Source organism: Phoca vitulina, unplaced genomic scaffold (genome assembly GCF_004348235.1).
Source record: "Phoca vitulina isolate PV1807 unplaced genomic scaffold, GSC_HSeal_1.0 scaffold15, whole genome shotgun sequence".
NCBI lineage: Eukaryota > Metazoa > Chordata > Mammalia > Carnivora > Phocidae > Phoca > Phoca vitulina.
The window spans coordinates 18,466,792-18,478,962 of NW_022589718.1; positions in this window are offsets into that span (position 1 = coordinate 18,466,792).

The window sequence follows — 12,171 nt, forward strand, 5'->3', positions numbered from 1 at the left end:
AAAAAAGAAAGGACTCTTTGCCATTTGCAACAATGTAGATGGAGCTAGAGAGTATTAAGTGAAATCAGTCAGATAAAGACAAATACCATTTGATTTCACTTATATGTGGAATTTAACAAGACAAATGAGCAAAGGGGGAAAAAAAGAGAGAAGCAAACCAAGAAACAGACTCTTAACTAAAGAGAACAAACTGATGGCTACCAGAGCAGAGGGCGGTAGAGAGATGGGTTAAATAGGTGATGGGGATTAAGGAGGGCACTTGTGATAAGCATTGGGTGTTGTATGAAAGTGTTGAATCATTAAATTGTACACATAAAACTAATATTACACAGTATGTTAACTAAATGGAATTTAAATAAACACTTAAAAAAAGGATATAAAAAAAATAATGAACATCCTTAAGGAAGACTGTAAAAATGGACATTGAAGGAATAACCAAATATATCCTAGGAGAAAGCTTCCTTGTGCTAAAGAAATAATCTGGATATATAGGCAAAAATGGCTCAACAGGTTACAGAATAAGCTAATAAACTAATCCCAAGATATATTATAAAGAAATAATTAAATTTCAAGACTAAAGGGGGAAAATTCTATAGTCTAGAAAAAGTAATAAAAAAATGAACAGAAATCAGGTTTCTCTTTAAAGTCTCTCCAGCTAACATCAAATAAAAGACAACACTGAAATAGTGTCATTTTATAGTTTCAAAATGTAGTGACCCAAAAAATTATAGTGACCCTAAATTTTATACCTATCTAATGTGTGACAGCTTTACTTTCTCTATGAGTTCAAATGTATTATCCATTTACTTTTCATGGAAAACAAAACGTTACTCAAAATATTCTTCATTCAACCATGTGATTAATTTAATCTAAGAACTCAAGAAACAAAAAGTTAGGCCCAAGAAGGGATCAATGGGTGTTGATACCATGGCAGTATGGAAATTGTCTAAAACATTGTTGTGAATAAGGTCAAGTAATTGATTTAAAAAAAAATTTGTTTAAATACATTTAAAATTTAAGTACTTTAAAAATTTCAGTAATCACAATCTATATATTCCTACAACTTACACTGGTAATGACTAAAAAAGGGAAGAAGAGTAAAAAATGTAAAATCCCAGGGTAAGATACATGGTATAAAAATGAACACCTCATTTTTTAATTCAATTTTTTTAAAAAAGGTAATTCAACTATTTTTGAAAAAACATCTAGGTCATCAATTTGTTTTAACATCCATAAATTCAAAAAGTCACTGGAGAAAAATCACATCCATTTCTGATTAAAAACTGTCCAACTAGGCAGAAGAGAACTTCAAGCTGATAAACAGCATCTATGGAAACCCTATACGTTATGTTATACTTAATGGTGGAAGCTATCTTTCCCACTATTTATAGTCAATGTACTAGAGCGAGGTCTTACCCAGTACAGTTAAGCAAGAAAAATAAATAAAAGTCACCCAGATCAGAAAAGATTAAGTATAACTATCTCAGTTTAAAGATGACATGATCGTCTATGTAGAAAATCTGATTGAAACTGCCAAAAAAAAAGTTATTAGAACTAAAGAATTTAGCAAGGCTATAGGATACAAAACAAATATACCAAAATTAATACACCAAAATCAAATATACTTCTAGATATAAGCACTGGAAAAAATTAGAAATTGAGGCAAAAAGTCCATTTACAATACTTTCAAAACATCTGAAAGACTTAGGAATAAATCTGATGAAAGAAATATGAGATTTGTACATTGAAGTCTATAAAACATTGTGGAAATAAATTCAAGAAAATCTAAATGCCAAGAGATACATTGTATTCATGGATCAAAGAGTCATTTTCATTAAGAATTTACTTCTCCCCAGATAGATCTATAGATTCATGAAATCTAAATCAAAATCCCAGGAGACCAGGTGGTTTTTTTTGGTTTGTTTTGTTGTTTCTTGTGGTATATAAACTGACAAGCTGATTGTAAAGTTGATGTAGAAATACAAAGGACCTAAAATAGCCAAAACATCTTTAATAAAAAGGGAGAAATTACATTAATTCCAAAACAATATAAAACCATAGTAATCAAACACATTTGCATAATAATGAACATATACATCAACAGAACAAAATAGAGTCCACAATTAGGGCCAAAGATATGGGCAACTGATTTTTGACAGAAGTCAAAAGCAGCAAAAGTGCAAAGGCAATGCAACAGAGAAAGGACAATTTCAGCAAGTGTTGCTGGAACAATTGGATATCCTTATGCATAAAAATTTTTATATATGAAGGAGTTAAGGGTAAAAGTTAAGTCAAAATGCATTACAGGCCTAAATTTAAAATCTAAAATACAGGGAGAAATGTTTGTAATCCTAAGTTAAACAACTTTATGGATATTACATTAGACATATGATTTGTAAGAACCCTAAATGATAAATTAGAATTCGTTTAAAATAAAAAGTGTCTGTTCTTCAAAGGATACCGTTAAGAGAATGAAAAGACAAGCCAGCAGAAAATCTTTACAAAACATGTATCTGGTAAAGGACCTGTATTTAGAATACATAAAGAACTCACAATAACAACCTAATTTTAAAAATATTGAAGATTTGTAGATGACATATTATTAACTAATAAGTACATGAGAAGATACTTGGCATCATTAGTCATTAGGAAATGCAAGTTCAATCACAGTGAGATAGGACTACACGTCCTTTGTAATGGTTAAAATTAGTAAGACTGAGTACTCAACACACTGGTAAAGGTGAAAAATACATAGTATCAAAAACTCCAATGCTTTAAGAGGATAGTGTGTTAACTACTTAATTATATAAAAGTTAAGGGAAGAGAATATTAAAAGTAACTATAGCTACTATAATTTAACCAATACATAGATAAGAAGTAAATTGTGACATCAAAAATATAAAAGGGAGGTATAAAATAATGGAGGTAAGTTATAGGCGAAAGAAGGTAAGTTGCTATTAGCTTAAAATTGACTGTTTAACTATGAGATGTTTTCTGTAAGCCTCAAGCAGAAGTATAGAGTAGATTCATGAAACATAGAAGGAGAAACAGAGCATACCACTATGGAAAACTACCAATTTACAGAAGGTATGCAGAAACAAAAGAAAAAACAATAGAAATACAAAACCAGAAAGCAATCAGTAAGACTGCAGAAGTCCTTACATATCAATACTTATTCTAATGTAAATGGATTTAAATCACCAATCAAAAAGCAAAGCGTTGTTTGATGGGTTAAAAAAGGCAAGTCCCAAGTATATGCCACCCATAAGAGATTCATTTCAGCTCTACAGACACACAGGATCAAAGTGAAATGATGTAACATTCAAGTGGAAACCAAAACAAAGTTGAAGTCGCTATACTTAGATCAAAAAAATAGCCAAAAATTATAACAAAGGACAAAGGTCACTATATAATGGTAAAAGGGTAAATATATCAAGAAGATAAATATATATACACACCCAATATTGGAGCATCTAAATATATTAACCAAATACTAATAAATCTGAAGAAATAGACAACTATACAGTAATAGGGGACTTCAATAACCTACTTTGAATAATCAATAGACAGAAAATCACCAAGGAAATATTGGACTTGAACCATACTTTACACCAAATGAACATAACAGACACATATAGAACATTGAATCTAAAGGAAAGGATTACACATTCTTCAGTACACATGGAACATTCTCCAAGATAGATCATATAGTAAAATGTAACAAGTCTTAGCAAATTTAAGAAGATTGAAATCATACCATCTTTCCTGGGCACAATGATGCAAAACTAGAAAACAAGAGGAAAGCTGGAAAAATCTACAAATATGTGGAAACTCAACAACATACCTCTAAATAACCAATGGGTCAAAGAAAAAATCAAAAGGGAAATTAAAAAAAAAAATCACAAAACAGATGAAAATGGAAATACAACATACTAAGTCCTATGGGATACTGCAAAAACAGTTCTGAGAGGAAAGTTTATAGTGATAAATGAATATATTAAGAAATTAGAAAGATCTCGAACAACCTAACTTTGCACCTCAAGGTGCAAGAACAAGTTAAGCTGGAATTTAGCAGAAGGAAGAAAATAATAAAGAGCAGAGTAGAAGTAAATGAAATAGAGACCAGAAAAATAATAGAAAGGATCGATGGAACTAAAAGCTCCTTTTTAAAAAATATAAAATTGACAAACCTTTAGCCAGACTAACCAAGAGAAGATTCAAATAAAATTAAAAATGAAACAGACATTATAGCAGATACCATAGCGATACATGGGATCATAAAGACTTCTTTGAACATTTATGTATCAACAAATTAGATAACTTGAAAGAAATGGATAAATTCCTAGACACACAAAAGCTACCAAGACTGAATAAGGAAGAAAAAGAAAAGTTGAAAAGACCAAAACAACCAAAGAGATGGGATCAATTATCAAAAAAATCCCAACACAGAAAATCCTAGTACCATAGGGTTTCACTGGTGATTTCTACCAAACATTTAAAGCAGAATCAATGCCAATTCTTTTCAAACATATCCAGCAACAACAGCAGCAACAACAACAACAACAACAACAACAACAACAAGAAAGAAAACCATGAAAATGAGGGAATACTGCCAAACTTACTCTACCGGGCCAGCATTACCCTAATCCCAAAGCCAGATAAGGACTCCAAAAGCAAACTATAGACCAATATTGCTAATGAATATAGATGCAAGTATACTCAAAATATTAGCAAGCCCAATTCAAGAACACATTAAAAGGATTATATAGCATGACCAGTGGGATTTATCCCTCAGATGCAAGGGTGGTTCACTGTATGAAAATCAATAGATGTGATATACCACATTAACAGAGTGAAAGATAAAAGTCACAGGATCACCCCAATAAATGCAGAAAAACCATGACAAAATACAACATTCTTTCATAATAAATACTTTCTACAGATTGGGTATAGAAAGAACATACTTCAGCAAATAAAGGACATTTACAACAAACCCATAGCAAACATTATAGTTAGTGTTGAAAAATGGAAAACTTTTCCTCAAAAATAAGGAACAAGCCAAGAATGCACATTCTCACCATTCTTATTCAACATAGTACTGGAAGTCCTAGATAGAGCAATCAAGGAAAAAAAAAAAAGGGCATCCACATCAGAAAAGAAGAATTGTCAGGGCACCTGGGTGGCTCAGTTGTTAAGCATCTACCTTTGGCTCAGGTCATGATCCCAGGGTCCTGGGATCGAACCCTGCGTTGGGCTCCCTGCTCCGCGGGAAGCCTGCTTCTCCCTCTCCCACTCCCCCTGCTTGTGTTCCCTCTCTCACTTTATCTCTCTCTGTCAAATAAGTAAATAAAATCTTAAAAAAAAAAAAAGAAAAGAAGAATTATCCTTGTTTGTGGATGATATGATCTTGTATATAGAAAATCCCAAAGACTCAACTAAAAAAAGCATTGTAACTAATCAACAATTCTGTAAAGTTGCAGAATATAAAAAATAACATAAAAATCGTTGCATTTCTATATACTAATGATAAAATATTTGAAAATAAAAAACCTATCCCATTCACAATAGTATCAAAATAATAAAATACCTAGGAATAAGTTTAAGATCTGTACAACAGAAACTACAAAACTTTGTCAGAAGAAATCAAAGAAGACATTAACAAATGGAAAGACATCCTGTGTTCATAAATTGGAAAATACTGTTAGAATGTTCATCCTACCCAAAGCCACTTTATGGATATGATGCAATCCCTATCCAAATTCCAATGGCATTCTTCATAGAAACAGAGAACAATTCTAAAATTTGTATGTACCCACAAAAGACTACAAATAACCAAAGCAATTGTGAGAAAGAATAAAGCTGGAGACATCACACATCTTGATTTCAAATTATATGATGAAACTATAGTAATTAAAACAGTATGGTATCAGAATAAAAACATACACACAGACCAGAACTGGCAAGCCAGAATTAAATCCTCATATATACATCAAATAGTATTTGAGAAGGGAACCAAGAATATTCAGTAGGGAAAAAATAGTTGCTTCAACAAACAATGTTGAGAAAATTGGACAAACATATGCAGAAAAATAAAATCAGACCCTTATCTTACACTGCTCACAAATTTATGTCAAAATAGAACAAAGACTTAAACATAAGACCAAATCTCCTTGAAGAAAACACAGGGAAAAAGTTCCTCAACATCAGTTTTGCCAATTATTTTTTGGGTAAGACACCAAAAACACATATGAAAGCAAAAATTAATGAAGTAGACTACTTCAAAGTTAAAAGATTTTGCACAAAAGAAACAACCAGCAAAATGAAAAAGCAAACTGAAGAATGGGAGAAAATATCTGTAAACCATATATTGGGTAAAGGGTTAAGATTCAAAATATATGAAGAACTCCTACAACCCAACAACAAAAATAAAATATACAATCTGATTAAAAAATGGACAGAGGAACTAAGTGGACACTTTTCCAAAGACAACATCCAATCATCAACAGGTACATGGAAAGACACTCAACATCACCAATTATCAGGGAAACCCAATTCAAAGCATTATAAGATATCATCTCACACCTGTTAGAATGGCTATCATCAAGAACACAAGATGACAAATCCTGGCAAGGAAATGGAGAAAAGAGAATCTTTGTATACTTTTGGTAGAAATTAAATTGATTTCACCTTTAAGGAACACAATATGGATATTCTTCAAAAAATGAAAAATAAAACTATCATATGATACAACAATTCCACTTCTGGGTATATACACAAAGGAAACCAAATCAAGATCTCCAAGAGATATATTCACTCCTATGTTCATCGCAACTTTATTCACAAGAGCTAAATTATGGAAACAACCTAAGTGTCCACATACAGATAAATTAATAAAGATGTGGTATATATGCACAGTGAAATATTATTCAGCCATAAAAATGAAGTCCTGCACATTCACTACAACATGGATGGATCCTGAGGACATTATGCTAAGATAAGTCAGACAGAGAAAGACAAATACTGCATAGTATCACTTACATGTGGAATCTAAAAATGCCAAACTCCTAAAAAGAGAGTAAAATGGTGGTTACCAGGGGCTGGGTGTGGCTGAATATGAAAACTGTTTTTCAAGGGTACAAATCTGCATCTAGTGGGCAAATAAGTCCTAGAGATCTAATGCAAAATATAGTACATATAGACAACACTGAATTACAATTATCAAACTTGCTAAGAAACTAGCTCTCTATTCCCACCATAAAAAAGAATAAATAATTATGCGACATGGTAGAGGTTCTATCCATTGCTACAATGGCAGTCATATTACAATATATAAATGTAATCAAATCAACATGTTGGATACCTTACAGTATTGTATGTCAAATATATTACAACTTAAAAATGTCAAGTTATAAAAGATAAATTACAATTACAGATCTGTTTTAGAATTCTAAAATCTTTATAATTCCTTACATAAAAGTTTTAGAATCCAAAATTATTATAATCAGTGAAAACATACTCCTTAAGCATGTTAACTTTTAAAGCATTATGAAATCAATCGATTCAATTGAAGAAATTGCAATAAGAGATGAATAAAGAAAACAGGAATAAAAGCATAAATTAGAGACCTATAATAACTGAAAAAATAAAGATAATCTTTTGGTGATAAAACAGGAACAGCAAAAAAAGCAGCTAGCTCTGACAAAATCAGTTTGCAGGGAAAGGTTATCAAAACTACACATAGTAATACAGATATCTTAATAGATATGAATGCAAATTTTGAAATGTTCAAGTACAGAATAATAAATAAAATTCATCTCAAATTCAGGGTGACTTATTAGTAGTGCATGTACAACATCACGAGAAGAATTTTTTTATTAGAAAAAAGGGCAGCACCCATTCTGGATTTTTATAAATTGCTTTCATAATTATTAACTTCCTCCTGAAAATTCATACCATTGATAATTATTTGAAAGCATGAGTGTGTGCAGAGGATACATGAAAAGATTAAACATCCTAGAATCAATTGAAAACTTTCCAATAACTTGGGTTCAGCTGTACTGCATTTGCAGAAGTTTTTGTATTAATATAAAAAACTCCATTGACAACAACCACAGTGAAGACGAAAGATGAGAGAGCTCATTTACAAAAACAAAGAACACTTAGAATTGATCTTAGGTAGAATTCTGTGGGGTTTTTTGTAATAAATTATAGAAAGAATAAATGGAGATCCCTCACTTTTGAACAGGAAGATTGGGCAATTTAGAGAAGCCAGTTATTCCTAATTCCAACAAGATTATAATTGTACTATTTTTAAATGTCTACCACACAGTATGCATTCATTTCAATGAACAGTTAAAAATTTTATTAAAATAATTTAGCCCAAGGGTTGTACATACACTTACAGACAAATGGAAGAGACCGGAAGAAAGTGAATGAAAATGTTAAATGATAGGCAGTAGTAGAATTAGGGTGATTTTTGTTTTTTCTCATGTTAATTTTTTTTTTAGTTTTTTTTGTTGTTGTTAAGATGCTCAAGGTCACAATGATATTTAATGATAAAGAAGATTACCTTAATTGTACCACAAAAGAGCAATTTTTATAGAGCTGCTTTTTGGGCCACAGTTTCCCCCAGATCAGCATTTGAATAATTTTGGCTCAGATGTACTTGGGACTAAAAGAGCAAAGCGTCAAAGGCAGTAACATTCCGGGTGCCTGGGTGGCTTAGTTGGTTAAGCGTTGGACTCGATTTTAGTTCAGGTCATGATCTTAGGATTGTGGGACAGAGCCTGGCATCGCGCTCCACTCTCACCAGGGAGTCTGCTTGAGATTCTCTCTTCCTCTCCCCCTGACCTTCCCACTACCACCCCCACCCCCCCACCAAAAAAAAAAAAAAAAAAAAAGCAATAGATGTATAGAGCCGAAGGAAGCTACTCCACGCCTGCTGGAAAACCCATGACCCTGAAGTGTGCTGAAAGCCCTGTGGTCTCCTGCTCGCAGTCCACACAGATCCTAGCTGTGACCTGAGCGAAATGCTGTATACCCAAGAGCGTTTTCACAATACCTCACAGAGGCAAATAAAATAAATGAAGGAATGCAGTCATGGAAGAGACTGTGTATTTATAAAGAAACAAAGCCATGACTGAAGAATAAGAAAGAAAAAGACAATGACCTTTAGGATCCCAGGTTTGTTGTTGGAACTGAAAAAAACATTTATATTACAGAAACTCTTTGAATGTAGTTCTCTTATAATTTATTGATCTACAGACTACTAATTCTTCCGTTTTAAGGTACTTCAATAGACTTATTAGATGCTGTTTCAAGGAGGTACCCAAATATAGACTTCAAAATTAGTATATGGCAAGTATTTAATGTACAGCCAAATATCTCCTTGGATTAACAGGAAAATAAATGTTCTGACAGTTTAGAATGATACTCTTCTAAATAAAAGGATACATGTTAATATATTGTTTATATTTATTTATGCATTTATTATCTATATACATTAAAATATTTTAAAAAACACATTTCAGTCTGTGAACCTTTGTGATTGTATTGCTCTAAATATCCCATTTTACCTGGTGGATAAGCAGATGAGTCAGCCACATTTGGCTGGTCACCCGGTTTCCGACAAATGGCTTTCTAAACTATTTGTCACTGTCCATTCCTTCTAATCTCTCTGTAAAAATCTTTTTACTTATCACGATAGCATATACCTGTAGATTTCACTCTGCCTGGCATATAGTAATGACTTAGCTTAGAACTACTAGAGCTCAGGTTGTTCAATTTCATTGTCTACATCTTTTTTTGGCATTCTCATATGACATTAAAAAACAACAGGTGAAAAGTTGCTACTAAAATATGATCATCTAAATTTCTGTAAGGAGTGTCTTTTTAATTCAAATACAAAATTTTGCGTATGATTTACCTAGTAATTTTGATTGCCATTTTTAACGTAAACTAACTTCTACCTTCTAAGGAGAGAATATGGAACATCTAGGAAACATTTTTAGAGGATAAATATGTATTTTCTTATAAAAACAAAACAGAAACAACCTTAAACATTCCTTGAATTTTCTTTATCTTCTGATCTCACAAATTAGCAATATTTTATACCAATCTAAAAAAAGATTTGTTAATCTAGTAAATTATGAATGTCCAACATTAGTTAAAATATTTAAATATGATATAAATTGCAGTTTAGCTTCAACAATTGAATAGGAGTTTAAAAATCTCAGCGTGCAAAGAATTAATTTGACGTATTGTTTCTGTAGGTACATTGGCCACTAGTGCTGATAACATTTGTGTACAATAAAATGATTAAATTAAAATATATTGTATTTAGGGGGCGCCTGGGTGGCTCAGTTGGTTAAGCGACTGCCTTCGGCTCAGGTCATGATCGTGGAGTCCCAGGATCGAGGCCCGCATCGCGCTCCCTGCTCAGTGGGGAGTCTGCTTCTCCCTCTGAGCCTCCCCCCTCTCGTGTGCTCATTCTCTCTCTCAAATAAATAAAATATATTGTATTTAACATGGTACATAAGCACATGTGTTTTCTACACCTCTTAAGATACCACTGAAACTTCATTACAGGCAAAAAAAAAAAAAAAAAACCCAATTGGAAAAAGGCTTGATAACCACCAGTATGCAATTGACGGCAGCAAAAATTTTTTTTAATTGATTTCAATAGACACAAAGTTATTGGGATCTTATTAAATTAACAAGAGCAGAGACAGCTGGGAGGAGAGGGCGGTTGTGTTACCTGTGGAAGAGTCTGTGCTGTGTGAATGGAGGTCCTGGTTCTTGGATTCCCCATGAAAGATTTACATGAGAATCCATGCTCCAATAAAGACAGCCAGAAGGAAAGCAGCAAACACAAAAGAGTTTATTAAGGAAGTATACTCTCCAGAAGGGAGTGAGCAGGCCCAGCGATGGCAACTGCCCTGAGGCTACAGAGGTCTTTTATGAGAGTGGGGTCTTGGGTCATGGACAGGGTGGTCTCTAATGGCGGCTGCTTCTAATCATTTGGGGGACCCCTCCCACTTGTTGGGAGGGAGAGTTTTTGACGTTAGAAGGTTTGTACCAGAACCAGCATGGCAGGCTTCCCCAACTGGGCAGGGCCGGGGCGGGGGTGGGGGGGTGGTAGGGTAGGGTGGGGGACTGGTGGCTAAACCTGCAAAGCAAATGCATTATAATGAGCCTAAGAGTGACCCCAGGGCAGAGGTGGAAGGGGAGAGCATGTGTTCTACACCTGTGGCTCTTCACCTGTTAGGCCTGGGGTCTTGGAAGCCACAAGGTCAAGATGTTGTGCCCCTAGGCTCCTGCTGTGTAACCTATTTATCACCATGTTTGCCTCCAGCTCCTGTCCATCTACTCTAACAATTATTCTGTTGATACTTCCTCGAGCTGACCAATCAAGACACAGAAAATAAACTCCTTTAGAAACATGGTATTTAGAGAAATAATTCAAAAACCAGTAAATAAAGTATTTGCCTATGGGACGGACCCTTGAGACACAGGGTGGATGTTTACAGGGGAAGGAGAGTAAGAGAGAATTCCATTTTTATACCATCATTGTTTTAGTAGGTTTTCGCTAAGTTCTATTACTCTAAAGTAATAACTGAAATATTATACCTAAATGTATTTTTCAAAGGTCTGGGAAGGTGTAGGCACACGTGTAGTTGATAATAGTTGTGTCCATTTTTGAGTTGACTAAAATTAATACAAGGAAAAGAATTTCTATTTTTCTAGGTAGTCTTCTATTTGCAACAGTATTACATTCTTTCTGATGTAGAGTCCAGTCAACTCAGAAGAACTGAGTGGGAAGTGTAAATCCTCTCTCACTTATAGCTCCTCTGCACTAGGCAGAGTTGATAGTTGGGTGGGTATCCTATTGGATTTTCTTCAATGCAAATTCATCTCACTTTTTTTTTTTTTTTAAAGATTTTATTTATCTACTTGACACACAGAGAGAGAGAGAGTGAGAGCGGGAACACAAGCAGGGGGAGCGGGAGAGGGAGAAGCAGGCTTCCCGCTGAGCAGGGAGCCCCATGTGGGACTCGATCCCAGGACTCTGGGATCATGACCTGAGTCGAAGGCAGACACTTAACGACTGAGCCACCCAGGTGCCCTCATCTTACTTTTATAAATTCTGTAAAGACATTTTTATTAAAAAAG